Source organism: Schistocerca piceifrons, chromosome 1 (assembly GCF_021461385.2).
Source record: "Schistocerca piceifrons isolate TAMUIC-IGC-003096 chromosome 1, iqSchPice1.1, whole genome shotgun sequence".
Lineage (NCBI taxonomy): Eukaryota > Metazoa > Arthropoda > Insecta > Orthoptera > Acrididae > Schistocerca > Schistocerca piceifrons.
The window spans coordinates 614,416,173-614,428,996 of record NC_060138.1 but is presented as its reverse complement, the minus strand read 5'-3'; positions in this window follow the sequence as shown (position 1 = coordinate 614,428,996).

Sequence of the window (12,824 nt, the reverse complement as noted above, 5' to 3'; positions counted from 1 at the left end):
GGGTGGCAGGGACAAAGAATCCAGTGAAATGTTTTTAAGTGCTTTATTTGAAAACTACCTTGAGCAGTTAAACAGAGAACCGACTCGTGGCAATAACATATTGGACCTTCTGGTGACAAACAAACCCGAACTATTTGAAACAGTTACGCAGAACAGGGAATCAGAGATCACAAAGCGGTTACTGCCTCGATGATTTCAGCCGTAAATAGAAATATTAAAAAAGGTAGGAAGATTTATGTGTTTGGCAAAAGTTACAAAAAGCAGATTACAGAGTACATGACGGCTCAACACAAAAGTTTTGTCTCAAGTACAGATAGCGTTGAGGATCAGTGGATAAAGTTCAAAACCATCGTACAATATGCGTTGGACGAGTATGTGCCAAGAAAGATCGTAAGAGATGGATAAGAGCCACCGTGGTACAACAACTGAGTTAGAAAACTGCTGCGGAATCAAAGGGAACTTCACAGCAAACACAAACATAGCCAAAGCCTTGCAGGCAAACAAAAATCACGAGAAGCGAAATGTAGTGTGAGGAGGGCTGTGCGAGTGGCGTTCAATGAATTCGAAAGTAAAGTTCTATGTACTGACTTGGGAGAAAATCCTAAGAAATTTTGGTCTTATGTCAAAGCGGTAGGTGGATCAAAACAAAATGTAGAGACACTCTGTGACCAAAATGGTACTGAAACAGAGGATGACAGACTAAAGGCCGAAATACTAAATGTCTTTTTCCAAAGCTGTTTCACAGAGGAAGACTTCACTGTAGTTCCTTCTCCAGATTGTCGCACAGATGACAAAATGGTACATATCGAAATAGACGACAGAGGGATAGAGAAGCAATTAAAATCGCTCGAAAGAGGAAAGGCCGCTGGACCTGATGGGATACCAGTTCGATTTTACACAGAGTACGCAAAGGAACTTGCCCCCTTCTTGCAGTGGTGTACCGTAGGTCTCTAGAAGAGCGTAGCGTTCCAAAGGATTGGAAAAGGGCACAGGACATCCCCGTTTCCAAGAAGGGACGTCGAACAGATGTGCAGAACTATAGACCTACATCTCTAACGTCGATCAGTTGTAGAATTTTGGAACACGTATTATGTTCGAGTATAATGACTTATCTGAGGACTAGAAATCTACTCTGTAGGAATCAGCATGGGTTTCGAAAAAGACGGTCCTGTGAAACCCAGCTCGCGCTATTTGTCCACGAGACTCAGAGGACCATAGACACGGGTTCACAGGTGGATGCCGTGTTTCTTGACTTCCGCAAGGCGTTAGATACAGTTCCCTATAGTCGTTTAATGTACAAAGTAAGAGCATATGGACTATCAGACCAATTGTGTGATTGGATTGAAGAGTTCCTAGATTACAGAACGCAGTGTGTCATTCTCAATGGAGAGAAGTCTTCCGAAGTAAGAGTGATTTCAGGTGTGCCGCAGGGGAGTGTCATAGGACCGTTGTTATTCACAATATCATTTAGTAATCGGAAAGCGTTACGGAGATGATAGATAAACTCCAGTGGAAGACTCTGCAGGAGAGACGCACAGTAGCTCGGTACGGGCTTGTGTTAAAGTTTCGAGAAGATACCTTCACCGAAGATTCAAGTATATTGCTCCCTCCTACGTATATCTCTCGAAGAGACCATGACGATAAAATCAGAGAGATCAGAGTCCACACAGAAGCATACCGACAATCCTTCTTTCCACGAACAGTACGAGACTGGAATAGGAGGGAGAAACGATAGAGGTACTCAGGGTACCCTCCGCCACACACCGTCAGGTGGCTTGCGGAGTATGGATGTAGATGTAGGTGTAGATGTTGGGAATGTGTGTCTCACGGGGAGTGTGCAGGCGATAAGTCCCTACAGGCGCACTATCCTCTGTGCTCTCGGTGGCTCAGGTGGACCTATATCACCATCCATTCTGCCAGTCGTATCGACAGGATTTACGCAACATCCAATTTAAGAGGACACGTTTTGCAGTCCGAGCTATGGCCCACTATTTTCTCTGTTCATATCACGTGCATATGTACGATAAATTTAGAGAAACAAGGAACTTACAGGGTGAGAGGTCAGTGGAAGCTAAACGTCGCTCATCTTTCGGGTCCTGGATGTCACGCAGCCTTCCACACCACTTGCGCAGAATGTGAAAGGAAGTTCCACTTGTACGGTACGGCGCTGAATTGGTGGCTAAACTGTGGGAAGCCCGCAATAATAAAAACAATGAAAACTTACTCCCGTGAAAAAGTCGCCTGTCGGAAGCGGACATTAAACTATTACTTCAGCAGTCTGAGAGACTTGTCCGTTCGGGATGCTACAGTCATAACAAACCATGGGCAGATCAACAGAATAAAAGCAAAACTGCTCACTCTGCAGAGACAACATCTCGAAGGCTGTAAATTACGAACACGTTTGCAGAACGGTACACGAGAAGAGACAACATCAATGTACCACATGCTCCAAATGAATAAAAGACAAAAACGGAAAATTCTGACGGAACTGAAAACTTCAGACGGGAGACTCTTGACAGATCAAGCTGCAATACGAGACTAGATCCATCGACACTTTAGTGAATTGCTGGCGAATACACAGACAGATGAAATAGCGCAGCAAGCTCTCACTGCTAGGACGACAGAGCGACTCACTCCAGAAGAAGCTGATGTGCTCGCAGCAAGGATAACGGACGAAGACGTCGAAGATGCCATTTCGAGAAGCCCCAAGAATAAATTACCTGGACCAGATGGACTACCCGCTGAATTTTATCAAACTTTCCGCTAACAGATGATTGCTAAATTGACACTCGTCTGCAATGAATAATAGATGCCGAAACTGACCTTCCGAAGGAATTCTGTGTAGGTACAGTGGTCTTAGTCCCCAATACACCAGGAGGCAAAACCGTGGAGAATCTTCGACCCATAACACTTCTCAATAGTGATTATAAAATCTTCGCCCGTATCATGATGCAAAGGTTAAATTCTGTTATTCGTAGTTACAGGAGATTACCAGACAAGTGTGGGAAAGGATAGAACAATATACCAGACCTTATGCGACTACAGAGACATAGCGATATCGGAAGCCTGCAACATTCGCTGTGCTCTGATGTCGCTTGATTTAGAAAAAGCTTTCGACAAAGTTAATCATTCATACCTGTTCCGGTGTATGACATCCATGCACCTCCCACAGAAAATTACAGCCTCCGTGAAAAACATACTGACGAATAGTACGTCAAGAATCAGTGTCAACGGCCAACTCAGTGGCCCGATCAATATTCAGAGTTCGGTAAGACAAGGTTGCCCCATGTCCATGACGCTTTTCGCGGTTGCGCTTGAACCTCTCTTAGTATCCCTGACTCGGAAACTCCGTGGACTACATATACACGGACAGAAGATCATATGTCAAGCCTACGCACACGATGTAGGGGTACTTGAGGCTGACGAAAGCGAGGTAGACACAGTACTTGACCTTGTGGCGACCTACGAACTGGCGTCAGGAGCTAAACTCAACCGCAATAAATCTGGTATTATGAAACTTGGTCGAGGTTTAGGTATCAGGGCCGCTGGACCTATCAACACCGTGGAAAAAATAAAATGCCTTGGAATAGAATATATGAGTAATATCCGCCGCATGCCGCTCTCAATTATAGTAAATTACTTGCCACATTACGGGCAAGCATACAACAACACAGCTTGCATAATTTAAATGCAATACATACAGTGCAACTAGCCAATACATATATAAGTTCCAAAGTCAATATGTTGCTCAAGTGATGCCTCTGCCACGAACCATGGCTCACCACATGCAAGCAGCGCTTGATTATTTCGGCAGCAGAGGTCAGACATTGAAGGTTTCATATGCTATCTTAAGCTACCGACACGCAATGGTGGGCTACATCTGACAGACATTTACCTTAAAGCGCAAGCGCTATACGTTAGCAAAACTTAAAAACAGTGGCAACGATCACCGAGAACCTTAGTGGCTCATCTCTTACGTGAAATCACCCCAGTCAGCAGAGATCCACCAATCGATGTGCATCACATCTCCCACGAGGTGTACCACTATAATCATTTTCTTGTGGAATACTGCTATGTACGCCATATAATACCGGAAAAGGACATATATCAGGTTAAGAAGGTTTACTACACCTTGCTGAAAGGAAAACTGAACAATCGAATAGAAAACAAGTTTCGACATTATAATTTGAAAAACACATCTGACCCGCATCTACCATCCAGTGTGGGATCGACGTGGTACCTCGCACTCAATTGAAACATCCCCAACAACTCCAAATTGCAGGCGATACATCTGGCACGTACACCAAAATGTTCCAGCTGCAATGTCATCGACACTGACGGACATCGTTTCGTCTGTGACGATGTGAAAGACATGTGGAATCTCTTCAGGCCAAAACTAGCACATGTTCTCCGCACTTCACCTAACACGATTACACCGACCCACGTCCTTCTGCTTGATGACGTGCCATATGCTAAGTCTAAAAGAAGGTCAGCCAACTGGCTCAAAGGGCTGGCAGTCCATTACATCTCAACGGCCGTGACAAAGAGTAAAGCAGTTTGTTGGATGTACCTGATGACAGAACATCAAAAGCTCGAACGACAAAAGAAATACAAAGAAAATTACGCAAATTTCTTGAACCGAACATTGTCATAGCGACAGACCTGAAGAATGATCAAACGATATTTTGTTCAATCTCTGGATTCTTTTTTTTCTTTATGAAATTATTTATTAAGTTTCTAATTCATTTTACTCCAACAAAGTGGCTATTTCGTTTCCCTTTGCCCTCGTGTAGAAGCACAATTAGGTTGCTGACGCCAACATGAGACGCCAGCAGGCTCAAGTACGCCGGGCTCTCCTATAAGAATCGCTCCCGCACAATGACGGAAGAATGTAGTGGACCAATTTTCTTTCCACAACCCCAAAAGAAGGGATTTTGTTTACTTGTCTACATTTACTTCGTCAGTCAACTACCTCTTATGGACCAAACATAGCACAGAGGCTAGCCGAAGAAGGTACAAATGATGAGCGGAAGGACGGGCTGTAGGGGAGGAAGGAGACAAAAAAAAAAGATGGATAGAGCGTTTGCCATGTCAGCAGGAGATCCCGGGTTCAAGCCCCGGAAGGGGCACACATTTTCCCCAATGAATTATATCAACGCATGTTTGCAGCTAGGGTGTCCATTTAATTATCATTTCATTTAAACGAAAACTGCATGGTCATCAACTGTAACTGTTCTTTCGGGAACAGATACTGCCTTCATATATAAAAAGAAGGTCACGATCTGATGTAAGGAATCATTTATTTATTTATTTATTTACTTTTTGCTGTTCCGGAGCAGAAAGATCCAGAGAAATGTTTTTGTATCGAAACTGTAAAGCAAGTTGAAGGCAGTCACCGTAATTTGTTTTTGGACTATATAAAAGCAGGAGCTGTGAGCGCTCTATCTCTCTCTCGTTTGTTTTCGATGGCTGTTCAACAAAACGTAAGAGTCGCTCTGGTATTTACAACTTTTGATTAAATAGTCACACTAATTTAATTACAATTAACCATGTTTAAATTAACAATTTTATTTCCTTTTTCATTTAGTCCACATATCACATTAATATGCTGCACTTTAGAACTTGTTTGGTGGTCGCAGCCGAACGCTACTATTGTTAAAACGGCTATTACTTTATCAAACTATTATTTCAGCGTCTCTGAGATATCTTTTCCCGGTCTTTTCAATCAGTATCCGGGAAATGTAATTACCCTAACTGCGTAATTTTTAGATCGGTCATTGGCCTCTAAACAATGCTGTCGGTCAACGTTCTCGTCGTTCTCATGTGAATCTCGTGCTGGTTGTCGGCATGTATAATTTCATTATCCACAAGTAACCATTTTCTAATCACTATTTTACCATTTTAGAAGCTTACCACCAACAAAAGGGATAAATAAAATATTACATTTTTTTTTCAAGACCAGTAACATTAAACACTCTCCAACTTTTCCTGGTTATCAGGCGTTCTTTCGGAGCCGAGTTAGCCCCAGGGTAGCATCTGATGAGGTTCGCTCCGATGTCATTAGTGACTGGATCCCCCTACGTACCAACTTGGAAGTGACAGCGGTTTGAGTGGAAGCGACTCTGGCAATCACCATTTGCGAGGTCCACCTCCCTCCAGGTAGGACACTTCCGTACTTTGCACCGTCTACCTTAATCCAGCAACTCTCGTCCCCTTTCCTCCTCCTTGGGAACTTCAATGGCAATCATCCACTGTGGGAGAATGTCACTTTAATGGGTAGGGGTATCTGAATTGACCAACTTATCACGGTCCTCGATTAGTCTCCCCTACCCACTTCAGTGCTGCTCATGGCACCTTCTCAAATATCGATATCACGAACTCCACTCCTGCCCTCTTGGCTTCCCTACATTGGTCATCCCATGATGACCAGTGTGACAGTGACCACTTTCCGGTGATTCTGTCATTTCCCTGCCGTCTCCAGGTAGACAGGCCAAACATTGGGCATTCCACAGGAACAATTGGCCTATATATATATGTCTGCTGTCAACTTTGACACCTCCCTCTCGAACTCCATTGATGTAGTCGTGCAAGGCATCTCTGCCACCATTCTTCATGCTGCTGGCACTGCTGTCTCCCATTCCACAGGTCTCCCTCGTCGTCGACTGGTACCGTGGTGAACGAAGGATGTCGCAGTCAATTGCGACACCCTTCACAGACCAACCTCCTCACTTTTAAGCGTCCCCGTGCTAAGGCTCGTTAAGCAGAGTAACAAGGAATGCTGAGAGTGCTCTATTCCCTTCCTGGGGACGTATGCCTCATCATCACAGGTTTGACCCAGGCTCTGTAGCCTTCTGGTCCGCCAGCGACAGTCAACTGTCCAGCGTCTGAACTTCCAAGGTACTCTGTGCACTGATCCACTGGTCCTCACAGAACACCTCGTGACACACTTTGCGACAGCATTGTCCTCCTCTTCCTATCCCGCTGCATTTCTCCAGCAGAAATGCGGGGTTGAATAGACCTTCCTCTGTTTCATCCAGCACCATGTTGAGCCTTATAATGCATCCTGCATTGAATGGGAATTGGTGCCAGTTCTTAGCTGTTTACGAGACATAGCCCCAAGCCCTGATTCCATCCACAACCATATGATCCAGCACCTGGACAACCCACAGAGGCAACAGCTCCTCAGGGATTTCAACCACATTTGGCTCACAGGTCCAATGGTGAGACAGTACAGTATCCCCATCCTTAAGCTGTGGAAAAACCCCACACCTCTCAGCACCTGCCACTCAATTAGCCTGAGGAATGTACTTTGTATACTGTTCAAAGGGATGGTCAATTTCAGATTATGTTGGGTATTCGAATCTTGGGGCCTTTTGTGTCCATATCAATGTGGCTTCCGGCCAGGCCGACCTCGAACTGACCATTTATTCCGATTGGAATCAGCCCTAAGACAGACACCTTGTTGCGGTCTTCTTTGACCTATATAAGGCGTATGACATTGCTTGGCGCCACCATATTTTAAGTTCCCTCCATGATGGGGGCTTCCGTGCTCCCCTTGCGATTTTTATCTCACTGGCCCTTCTGGTTTCGAGTTGGCACTTCAAGCAGTGCCCCTCAGACTCAGGAGAATTATATCCCACAGGGTTCTGTGCTAAGTGTCACACTCTTCCTCATTGTCATCAATGGGCTTGGTACCTCTGTTGGGCCTCTATTTAGCCCGGCATTTTGAGTCGATGACTTTTGCATCTGGTGCAACTCCCACTCAGTAGTGTCTGCTGAGCGCAAGGTGCCTTCCGACAGGCTTCTGCATGGGCCACCGCCCATGGCTTCCAGTTTTCTCCCTCCAAAAAGCGGGTTATCTATTTTTGGTGTTGACCCACTGTACATCCCGATCCAGAATTTCATTTAGGCAACCAGCACCTCGATGTTGTAGCACAGTCCCATTTCTTGGGCCTTATTCTTGATATCAAACTGACTTGTCTGCCCCACATTCGCTACCTAAAGACTATGTGAACGCAGAAGCTTAATGCTCTCTGCCTCCTGGCCCACAGATCTTAGGGTGTAGATGGTTCCACTATTCTCCATCTCTACTGTGCTCTGGTCTTGTCCAGACTTGATTATGGTAGTCAGGTTTATGGCTCAGCAGCTCCTTCCGTTCTGAATCTCCTTGATTCTGCCCATAATTTGGGGTGCATGCTATTGGTGCCTTCCGCACTAGTTCTGTTGTTACTCTCCTCACAGAAATGGGGATTCCTCCTGTACACATCCGATGGCCCAACTCCTTGTTTCTTACTCAGTCACAAGTCGCCAATTCCCTGACCATCCTGTGTACCCTGTGCTCTTTGCCAATGAGGGATATAATCGTCCTAAGACACACCCACGGGTGGGATTGCCAGTTCGCATGTGTTTCACTTCCCTCTGTTGGGATCTCCATCTCCTCTCACTGGACTGCGCACTGTGTTTCCCCCCTCCCCAGATCCCCTTTCGGATGGTGCCTAGCTGGTCGTGGTGGCCGAGCGGTTCTAGGCGCTACAGTCTGGAACCGCGCGACAGCTATGGTCGTGGGTTCGAATCCTGCCTCGGGCATGAATGTGTGTGATGTCCTTAGGTTAGTTAGGTTTAAGTAGTTCTAAGTCCTAGGGGACTGATGACCTCAGAAGTTAAGTCCCATAGTGCTCAGAGCCATTTGATTTTTTGATGGTGCGTAGACCACAGATTAGGACTGATCTATTCCATGGTCCTAAGGTAACTGTCGCTCCTATGGTTTTCCGGTGTCTTGTCTGTGCCATCCTTTTCACTGATGACTCCAAGACTATCGATAAGGTGGGATATGCTTTCACATCTCCTAGAACAGCAATCATTGCTGGAATCATGTGACACATTCACTGCAGAGCTTCTGGCCATTCACAGGGCTCTCCATTTTGTCTTAGGCCTCCCTCCACAGTGTTTTGATTTGTTCAGACTGCTTGAGGATCATGTAGGCTATCGACCAACGCTACTCACATCACCCTTTGGTCTCCGCCATCCAAGACCTTCTTTCTGTCCTTGAGCATGCCGCCTGTTCAGTTGTCTTTCTCTGGGTCCCAAGTGATGTGGGCTTCCCACGGAATGAACTGGCTGAATTTTTGGCTAGAAAAGCAGATACTTACCCTCCCATTTCCTTTCATGACTCCACTTGCAGATATGCGAATCTACGTCAAATCTCTCTTTGCCAAAGAGTGGAATGCCATCTGGAGCACTACTGCTCATGGTAATAAACTCCGCACAACCAAGGAGTCTACTGAGGTTTGGGGCTCTTCCTTCCACTTCTCTCGGAAGGAGTCCACTGTTTATGCCGTTTACGCATTGGTCATATCCGGCTCACCATTTGTTTCCTCCTATGTAACGACCAACCCCCACAATGTGGTTCCGGAGTCAGTCCCTTGTGTTAAGTATAGTCTTCTCGATTCCTTAAGTTTAATATTAGCAGAGGATCCATGGATGGTTGAGCTGGCCCTCTGTTTCCTCTGTGAAAGTGATTTTTATTTCCAGGTATAAAGTTCTCCTTTAGTCTTGGAGCAGTGGCTGGTTGGTTGTTGTTGGGACTTCATTTACAGTGTTTTCGGTTTGTGACCCCATGGCCGACCCACATTTTTTTCCAGTTTTTAGATTTGGTCTCACCTTTTATGCCTTTACTGTATGTTTTACTATTAGTTATTTTATAATTTGACTCCTCTGACTAGATCCGTCCACTTTTCGCACACCCTCTTTCTTCTGTGACTCACTTCAGAGTCGCGGGACTGATGACCTCGCCGTTAGGTCTCATAACCTATCTCAATTAATCAGTCAATCAATCCACTTGATTTTCCCACTGATACCCACTGGCAAGGACTAAGTGAGAATAACTTCTCTAGTGCATTTACTAATAAGCCTTCTCTATAAATAAGCCTTCTCTATAAACAGAGAAAAATGGTTCAAATGGCTCTTAGCACTATGAGACTTAACTGTTGAGGTCATCAGTTGCATAGAACTTAGAACTACTTAAACCTAATTAACCTAAGGACGTCACACACATCCATGCCCGAGGCTGGATTCGAACCTGCGACCGTAGCGGTCACGCGGTTCCAGACTGTAGCGCCTAGAAACGCTCAGCCACCCAGACTGGTTAAACAGAGAAAGCTTACTAGTAAAATTCAATAGGGAAGTTGTACTCACCTAGTAGGTGCCAGTGGTATGCAAAGTAAAAATAGGAAGCTATTATCGGTATGCATGCGATAGGATGCGTGCCTGTTATGTTCCAAACCACTGTGGCTAAAAGCGAGATTTTCCGGTGCTCATACCTTGGGTTCTGTTGGTGATAAACGGTAGGGTGAAGTGGATGTGGATAGCCCTTGGACTAGGGGCTATATGCCTAGCCAACAAAAGGATCGTCTTAATGTCACTATCGAACAGTAAAGGGTCAAACTGTGAATACTATACACTTCCTCCTGCTTTGGTAATTTGAGCAAGTCGGATGGTTCGTTTTGCATTTGATGTGATCCGTGGTGAGCTTTACGGGGCTGATAGAGGCAGCAATAGTTCATTTGCCGTTCCTCGGAAAACTCCAAAAATGTGGAGCAAAACCCAAGGCGACTCTGCACAACAAATGGCTGAAACTTTTACGACATATTCATCAGATCCCGATTTCGAAGGACTTTCAAAATTTTCTTGATTTCCTTATCTCTTTCCAAGATACGGAGATACAAATTTACCTGACTTCCAACCACGTAAAATCCGGTATGACGCGAAATCTAAATAATAAATTATGGCATCAAATTCCACAACTTTTAACGATATATTTTCGAGGCATATCTCGCAGAGCTATCTCCTCGTGTTCAAGAATCTTTTTCCATCATCGAGAAACACCCCAAAACTGAGCCGCAGGTTCCGTGACGGCTATGCACAACAAATGTCCGTCATTTTTATGATGTATTCTTAAGATCCGGATCGTGAACAAACTAGGAAAATTTTCTTCATATCTTCTTGCGTTCCGAGATACAGAAGTTCAAAGATACCCTACATGTACATGTAAGCTACTCACGTAAATCCCTATGTGATGCGAAAAGGTAGACTATAATGTGGCGTAACACGGAGAAATATACTGTAAAATATTTCTGTTATCGTCTGGGAATCACATTTTGTAGTACTGAGTCATATGTAAACCTTTTTGGAACGTAGAATCCGGTCTGAGAGGTAAAATAATTTTTGCGGTATTTCAATTTCACGTATGTAAATGATCTAAATTTTACAGACAAATAAATTTTCTTTCATACGAGACGCAGGATTTGCTGCAGCAGTTAAAAGAAGAGAACCATTGGAAAAACTCAGAAAAGAAGGGAACCAGTGAAAAAATGCTCCTATTGGAGCACAACAAATTTCCCGCTTATTTAAAGTTTCTGACTGAAAAGTGAGATAGCATATCTTTGATTCCAACTGGCTTAGCACCTTTAAAATTTTTTCCGAAAAGTTTGGTATGCGAATATATTGGCGTTTTTTATGCACAGGTAGACGAATAGTGAGGCAGTGGCAAATAGAAGGTAAATCAATAAATCCTGGACGATATTAGACAGTGGTTGCTTCATAGAAAGGTAGAAGGGGACAGTGGCAGTGAGACAAAAAGAGAGGGACACAGTAGCAGAGGAATACAGTTGACTGTGACAGAACATTGCTGGGAAAAAAATGGAGGTGACAGGCCGGTGGGAATGGTGGGGGGGGGGGGGGGGAAGGAGGAGGGAGGAAGAAAGAGCAAAAGAAACAGGAAGTAGATGAGAGCTAGTGATAACGGGAGGTAGAGTATATGACATTAAGAAGGAAGAGAGAGACAGAACAGACAGCTGCAGTAGGAAGGAATGAATGAGATATAAGTAGTAAGAGAGAGCAAGAGAAGACTGTCGTAATATGGCGGAACGAAAGGGACAGTGACTGTGACACAAGAGACAATGACAGACGCAAAGAGATAATGACCATCAGTTAGGCTGAATGAGTCACTGAGAAGGGGAAGTAGGGAGTGGATGGGTACGTGCCACTTACAGCGATTGATTGTCGTTGTGTGTTCCAGTTGGTGGAAATTGTGGGAGTTTGAGGTGAGTTGGATGGTAAAGAAACCGCGAATACCTTGGCATGCCTAAATTTTTAAAGGTGCTGTGGAAAGTACGGTGAGGAAACTAGTACCCATATTTCAGTGAGAGAATCAAATTCGCATGTTTTGTGCTCCGATAAGTAGCATTGACGCATATGGAGACGAAGCGTTGACTTCCGGAATGGAGTTCCTCGTTCGTATCTATGAGATGACAGGGGCAGAAGTAAACCAATCTTCCTCGAAAAATATGACTTTTCGAGTTAGAAGAACATTAACTTACACTCACGTTATGGATTTACACGTTGACTGTCAACAGAAAGAAGAAAAATTGCTACTAACTATCCGCTGCAATTAGTTTAGTTCGCATCAAGTCTTCCTTCCGGCACCGCCCAGAGGCCACATTGGCGCTGATATCGCGATGGTGCCTGACTAGGCGACGCGGTCGGTACTACTTGGAGGTTTCAGCGCCGGCCGTGATAGAGCTGGGGCGGCGACCGAGGTTGCTCGAGTGCTCTACGGTTGGAGACGCGAGCAGAGGAGTAGGAGATGCTGCAAAACAAAACAGGCGGGACGCCTTGCCAGTACTGAGGAGTTGGCTCGGCTTGTTCCAGTTCATGTGTAGCGATCTCAGCTGTCTCAATGGCCGGAGATGCTGCTGGGTGGAGCAGTGACAGATGAAATTGGTGCATGATCTTACACGGGACATCTTCTCCAAGCTGGTGTGCAA